The sequence below is a fragment of the Scaptodrosophila lebanonensis genome, unplaced genomic scaffold, assembly GCF_003285725.1.
Source record: "Scaptodrosophila lebanonensis strain 11010-0011.00,11010-0021.00 unplaced genomic scaffold, SlebRS2 tig00000118-arrow-arrow-pilon, whole genome shotgun sequence".
Lineage (NCBI taxonomy): Eukaryota > Metazoa > Arthropoda > Insecta > Diptera > Drosophilidae > Scaptodrosophila > Scaptodrosophila lebanonensis.
In genome coordinates, this window is record NW_022060578.1 from 2,029,977 (window position 1) to 2,038,145 (window position 8,169).

The following is an 8,169-nucleotide window of genomic DNA, read 5'->3' on the forward strand; positions in this document are numbered from 1 at the left end:
TTATTAAATTTTATGCTAATAACCTTGAAATTTATTCAATCAATCGTTCTGTCATAATGATTGTGAAGATTCAAAATTCAATTCGGGATCAAAAAGAACTGCAGGGTCTTCAACTGTAAACATAGGTTGCAATGGTAATAACTAGAAACAGTTCAGATCATCCGCAGACGAGTTAGATAAAAATGATCTTTATACGAAAAAATGAGCTTTACATCATAAAGAATGAGAGGAGATGAGGATCGCTTATTTGTAAAGTGTTTGAGTTTGGAGAAAATTGGCAAAAGTCCCTTCATTGACAGAGACCATTAAACTGTATAAATAAGCAATTTAAATTTGTTGATTAATAATTTGCAACATTTTAAACGAAATAGAATTGTGTAATGAGCAGTAGATGGCGCCCGTGTTTTTTTCGTTTTGCAGATACGGCAACCCGGTGCTGTGTTGTTCGCCAACACTAGTAGTGGTACGTCGTTCTTGCTACGGGTTGTTGTGATATTTGGAAACATTCCAAAGTGCCCCTTTACTCAAATAAAACAAGAGAGTTTCCACAGAAAAAGCGTCTAAACATAATAAATAAATAATTGTAAAGGTTAAAACTCGGTTGAAAAGCTGCACATTTCACTGCCAATTCTGTTTTCTTGCGTGTGTGTTTGTGCTGCAACATTTGTACACTTACTGGGTCGCTGGCAGCTTTGAAAAATAAACGGGCTTATACATTATGCGGTAGTAACAGTGACTAAAACGAATTAATTTATTCCAACGATGAAAACTTTTGCTTAACTTGCATACATGCTTATGTGTTAATTATAAATAAACCAATACATATGTACGTGTGTACCGCCGGCAAAAACAGAGAGCGCATTTATTGAGCGCAGGCTAGGAATGGGCGCGCGTGAGAGTAAAAAATATGCGTAGAGTTTCCAGGTGTTTGCAAAGTTGGCGGCTTGGTAAAAATTGTAAAATTAAATTATTTATTTTACGGATTTAATACATTTTTAAATGCCTTTCAATGCATAGTTAAAATCTGTAATATTGTAAGATTGCACTGATAACAAAATTTAAAGCTATTCTTAATGTTGAGTTTAATGCCAGTTCGTACAACAGCAGTTAACACATCTTGCTGAACTAGTCCTGAAAGTGTCCAGCTACTTATGATAGTTGTGCTTATGATAACATATGTATATTTTGTCTACTTAGTTAAGGCCTTTGAAAATCGCGCATATGGAGAACTTTAAAAAAGTGTATTGATACAATTGTACCAAAATATTGCATGAATTTCCATGCCAACCCAAAACTTACCACAGCTGCCATGTGCACCCTCACCTTTCATCCGCCAGAGAGAAAGTGAGAGAATGTGTGAGAGAGAGTGAAAGAGAGCGAAGTCGCAACGAATTGGCATTGGAACAGCGCACGCTTGCTGGGCAGAAGCCGCAGACGCTTTTCTCAATCGCAAGTGGAACTCCGGCCGAATTGGACCCGTTAGTCGCGTGTGTTTTTATGATGCGTGTCTCTCTCCGTGGGCTCGTCCTCGAAGACAGACAACAACAAATCAATTGCCGAAAGTTGTTAAATGTTTAACAACAATACTTTGGGTAAAATTTCGTCGCATTGTGGTTTGCCCATTGAATAAAATGTGTCATTGTTCAACGATAAAAGTGAGGGTGCTTGCTTCTACTTGTATATGTGTGTGTGTGTGATTTTGATTATGCGAGTGTGTTCATAAATAACAATAATAAAGCATCAATTGGCATTAAAAATAGAAAATATTCACAAAATAAAGTTTGAAATAATTGTTAAATTGGGTAAATGATGACCACAAAGACACAACAAAACAGCATATGCACAATATATAGAAAATTTCGGTAAATTTTTCACATATTTTTCATTGATTTTTCGCCTGGCGCGCACACCTCTTGCCTGCCAAAGCCGCTCCAACTTCGTTGGCAGAAAGAGAGAGCAAAAGAGAAAACCAAATAGAGCAACGTCTGCACGTTTTGGCATTGGAACACACAGATGCACTCACACAGATACACTTCATGTGATTATCCTGTTCATATATTTTGTTTATTTTGAAGCGCCTGATTGTATTTTGTGTGTTCACTTTGGGCTGCCATTCGTTTCGCTGCATTTCATTCTCGTGGCGTTTCGAATTGGCCGCACGCACACAAACGCAGACACAATACACGTGAGTGTGTCCTCACAGCTGCCGCTCATTTATATGTATGTTAATTTTACTCAATGCTCTCGCTGCTGTGTCTGCTACCCCCCAGCCAGTATGTTTTTCTCTCTGCTTTGCTCGTCCATTCGCATCGTGCTGGCGCCGTCGCTGCTGGTGTTGCTGCTGCCACTGCTTCTCTCAGGCACTGCCACTGCAACCGTTGCCCTTTACCCATGAGCTGCGCGTTGCCAACCGAAATTCCAGCCGAAATTGTTGTCATTATGTTGGCATAATAAATGCAAAAGTTGTTGTGTTTTTGTGTTAATCTAACAAAAAATAATGAAAAAGAGTGAATTTTCTTTCAGTGTTTCGGAGCGAACTGCAGCACAAGCGAAAATCAAAATAACAGCTATTGTGAAGTGTTTCAAATGTCGAAATAAAGAATCTGCATTCACAAATTTATTAGATTTGTATTGCATACTTTTTTGTCATTCGCGCGTGTCATATTTCGGTTTGTTTTCATGCTCGTCGGCTGCATAATTTCAATTTATATATAAATACATACATATATACTTGTACATACATTCGCGTTTGTGTGTGCGTGTGTAGGTCTACTTAATACTTCCTCCTTAACCCCTCTCTCGGAACGTGTGTGTGTTTTTACTCTGTACATATGTACAATATTTGTCGTCGTCGTCGTCTAAATCGTTGTTGTTATTTGCGTTCTACATTCGCATCATAAATTAAATTAAGATAAAAGTTTTGTGTTGTTCGGTGTTGTCTCGTGTACGTGTCTTTAATTTACTTGAATGCAACAAGCGATCGGTCGAGATCAAGAATTGTATCGATCATAATCAAAATCCAATTCATCATAACAAATGTTCCAACGAAATGGATCTACTGGAAATATGTGCTGTGCCGTCTGAGTCTCAACTTCGACAGCCGCAAAAACAAAGCATCAGCAGCAACGTCAAATAAAACTCAGCCAATTAAATAGGCATCCCAATTGGACATTCGTTGGACAACTTAAAAGGTAAGCAAGTTATTTTCAATCGAATGGCTTATTTTTTAGAATGATAGCTTAAGTGATTAATACAACTTTGCGACTTGTAATTCCCATTCTTCATAGCTTTTAGTTCTGAGAGTTTAATGGCACCTTTTATTAATATCATCGGATGTGAAACATTATTATAGGCCTAAGAAGTGTTGGGGTATTCTTTCAACTTTCAATACAAATTTGTAAAAAAGGTTTTCACATCAATCAATGTCATCGTCAGTGTTTCCAAAAAAGCAAAATAGAAGAACCCCACATGTGCATACATATGTACATACATATGTAGATAGAGAATGCAAGCGTTATCATCAATTATGCATGATTCTAGGAAAACTATCGACTTATTGAATGAATAGAATAGAATGACAAAATTACATTGAAATCATTGGAAAAGTGGTGGAAAAATTCAAATTCAAAATGCAGTTTAATGCAATTATTTTATCTGCCGAACCAGAACGAAATTGAAGAACTGTTTGATTTCATTTTAATGTTCCAAACGACTTAAAAGACCGCTTTGTGGTAAAAAGCCCATTAAATCAGCAACCTTTTCAGTTTTTCAATTGAATTGCCTAAAAACAATAATAAAAAGCTTTCGATGTATTTGATGCTATGCAGTTTGTTTTGGCTACACTATTATATTTCGTACACAATTTCCGAGTGTGTATTGTGGTGGCAAATTGAATTTTCACAGACCATTATCAGATTGATTATAAGTCAGAATATGTCGATAACAGCCATTTCAAATTTCTTGTTTATTTTCTGGGCTGCAATCACCTACAAACCTAGTCGGACGACCTTTGAATAAATACAGAAACTTATCAGTGCACAGACACGAAATTAAGTTGTAAAATCTTATAGCTACTGCCGAACACAATCCGTATCTTTAATTTCCATGACTAATATGCCGAATTGGATTAGCATAGCAGTAACAACAACAAAAGTGTAAAAGGGAGGCAGAGATAAAGAGGGAGGAGCAGAGGAGCTAATCATTGCCTAAAGGCGCGTTGTTCACTTGGCATTTTGAGCAGCTTAGTTTGAAAATGGAACCATTAAAAGATTAAGCTACGAGAACCCATCGCTGAATAATGTTAATGATGACAGGGAGCATTTGTCAAATTCAAATACACGACATCATGGGGTTTATCTCCAAGATAGATATCGGCATTTGCATAACCGAGCAGTCAGTCAACTGTGAAAGCGACGAACTAATTTAGATACTAGAGCAATAAGATGTGAGAATCAAGCTGAGCATCAAATTCCGAAAAGCCGTTCAATTAAACCTTTGAAATCCAAGCGATAGAGCAGTTCCAAAGACATACGATAACCGGGCTGGCTGGCTGGTCTTCGTCAGCCTTCAGTTCGCTCAGTAAATATTCCTTTTTCGTGTTGCGTTCGCCAGCGCCTACACGCGCGCTCTTACAGATACGCAGATACACGCTTTTATCTGCAGTTTGCATCTTTAATGGGCATTGCGGCGATGCTTTTGTTTCTCTTTTTTCCCCAGAGCGTCCGAAACGTGCGGGCAACATGTTTTGTTTACATTTCAAATGGAAATTGCTGTGTGTTCCACTATCGCCTGCTTCTTTTCGATTTGGAAAATTCAGGCTGTGCGCGTACGAGTATGTGTATGTGTGCGTCTGGCATTTGCAAGATACAATTCTGCCTGCCTTCGTACCGCCTGCCGTCATCCGTCTCCCTGCTGCCTGCTGTTTGTCTCTGCCTTCCGCAAAATGCATTCTACCTAACTGGGGTGCGGCCATTGGACAATCCTAATGAGACTCGCTCGCAGTCAAGTGCCGCCGTGCGTATCGTTTGACAGTAGGCAAATATCAGGACGACTTGTGGAACCACCAAGCGCCTGCTCTGCCTCTGCCTCTACCCTAGAGTGTGCTCGAAAGGACACATCGTGCCGCAAATAAAGATTGCCTGTCTGTGTGTTGTACAACGCATTAGCGTTTGACAAAAGCAAAAAGAAAGCCAAAGAAGAGCGCACACGAGACGTCAGCCGCACGAAATGGAGCACGTCCTACGTCACATTAGAGATTCCAATATCCGAATCTGTCGGGCACAGTGGTTCAAATTATTTTGGACACTTGTCCTTAGAGGCGTTGGCACATGCAAGGATATATTCAGTTCGACAAATGTATAATAAATCCATATTACAGCAGATATAAAAGCTAGAATGTCACTTTGCATTGTCCACTATATTTACAAAAGTGTAGACAAACACATATAGTATTCAATCCCTCAAAATAGTTTCCTATTCCAGCGAAAACCTCCACCAACTCATGTTCGGGAGGAGAAACAATCCATTTGGATATATTTTTCTTGACTAAAAGACACATTCTCTATTGAAGTCTCAAAACACTCTCATTGTTGGTGGTTCACCAAATCAATATAATGCTTGTATTTCACAAAATATCCTACCCATTATCTTCTCGACCGACTTTATCATCTGCAGAGATACAAGTAAATTGTTCTCCAGTCTTAGCAAAAGCGGGCACGATCTTCTTGTCGATTTCACATAAAAATTGAAATTGTTTGGGTTCACTTCCGTATTGTACAAAAAATAAGGGATGTTGTTACTTTATATTTCTAAACACTAGATCTATCAACTCAATTAATCCTGTTCTAAAGAGATCATAAATTATGAAGTTAATTTCAAATTTTGCCTTCTATATGGACCTACATAGATGTTTAAAGCTGTTCAGCTTTTATGTTTCTTTGCAAAAGGTATCGGTTTCTATCAATTAGTCCACAGTAATAGCGTATCGTTGGTCTTATTGCTATACGTATGCCGCAAATTAAAGCTGGGTGCCACCAACAACCAATGTGCGCTCCCTGTGGCATAGAAACAACACCAACGTCGGGAAAAGCCGCAATACCAATAGCAACGGAACTGCCACGGCTAGCCAGTGGCCAGTGGCCAAGACAGCTCCATGGGCTCTCGTTTGGACACGTATCTATCTAAGCTATGCATCTAAATATACCCAAAGAAGCCCGTATGTTTTGTATTATGTTACACAAATGTTTAAGCTGCCTTAAGTAGATACAGCAAAACGCGTTTAAGATATACAAATAAAGGGGAGGAGACAAGTCTGGGCAGCACAAGCCAGAACCAGAACCAGAACCAGAAACTGAAAAACCAAGAAAAGGCAAGAAAAAGCGCAACAAAAGTTACATTCAACTTCTTGGAGGTGCGGGAGTCTCCTACTATTGCCGAGGCGCCTCTAAGTAGCAGCGGGTGGTGCTGGCGGCAAAGGAAAAGTCGTGAAAAAGTTATCACTACTCAAGATTCACACACACACACACACACACACACATATACACACTCGTATATAGTACATAAGTATATGCACGTGTGCTTGTGTGTACATTGCTCGTCTAAGTTTGTCTGCATTTGGGCACGGCCAGCAACTTGTCTTAAGTCTTTTCTCCTCTATTTGCTTATTTGTATAAGTTGCCTGTTGGTTGGCTGGTCTGCTGGCTGGCTGGCTGGATGGCTCCCGCTCCAGTTACGCATATCGCTCGACATTTGCCATTCCGCTGCACAACAAACACAATTCAATTCCAACATTCGATTCAATTCAATTTCTACGATTTCATCTTGTAGTATGCTAAAAAGTCGTTGGTCGCCTCTGGCCTTCGCTTGCCCGTAGTTTGCCCTTCGGACAACTCATGGCATCTACATACTTGTATGCTTGTGTGTGCGTGTGTATTGTATTTGCTGGCTACATACTAGTATCTATAAGCTACTTTCTTTTTGAGTCCTCCCATGCATGCTTATGCTAATAAATTTCAATAAACTCATGTATTATTTTGCATTCAATATCAGAGACAGAGAGAGAGAGAGAGGCCCGTTTTATGGCGCTAAATAGGCGTCTGTGACTTGGATTTAGGCCTACGAGCCATCCATACATAAGCCATTTATTGTTTTTGTTACTGCTTTTTTATATGCAGTTCTCTTTTCGAATTTATTGCCAAGCCAACGAACAAACAAAAAGTCGATTGCTTCGCCAGCTCGTGGGCGTTTTTAATCAAGATACAAGCCTTGATTGCCTCGATGGCCTCCATTGCCCCTGTCCATTGTAAAATATTATTGTTATTTTTATGCAACTGCTTATTGGTTTTGCTACTATTGCCTGATTGTGCATAGGTTGTACAATTCGTGTAAATTTATGAGTCAAGCGCTCTTTGATGGCAATTACCCTAATACTAATACGTAGGTGTGTCCATTGGACAGCCATGAGAAATGGGCGTGTCAGATCTAAAGTAGGCTTCATTTGTATATTTCGTCGACTATTATCATTTGCAATTACTGATAATTGCGTCCAATGCATTACAAGTAGTATTATTGATATTGTTCCTGATAACCAACTCACTCAACTGAAACTTGTTAATGTGTTCAGCTCTCATTTTCCTAATTGGACTGCCAGCTATGCTCTCCCTTCTAATTATAAGCTGGCTAAATTGTTGTTTAATTTAAAATTATGTCGTTTTATCACTTTTTTCTCCATACGATTTAATGGAGGATTCTTTTAAAACTCTGAATCGACCAATTGATGGACGGCTTGATGTTCGCACATTACGATTTGAACTAGTCTTTTCATGCTGAACCATTCTTCCTCTTCGGTGTTACTAAATTAGACACCAAAAACTGAGTTTCGATGCAGTCTTAATAAATATCATTTTAACAGGGATTAAGTCTACGAAAATGCATTCGTTTAATGTTATTCCATTTCACAAAATCTGAGAAATCTGAAGAAAGAAGAAGCGTAGTTCGGTATTCTTGAAAAAATCTTTGGCTTTTCGTCTCGCCAACACGATAATACTTATTTTAATAATAATAATGATCTTGGTTTACAACAAGCACCAATATGCAGACTAAAACGTGTTAATTTCAAATTAAAATTTTTATAGAAAATATACGTAATAGTTGTCCGATTATTAAGAAATT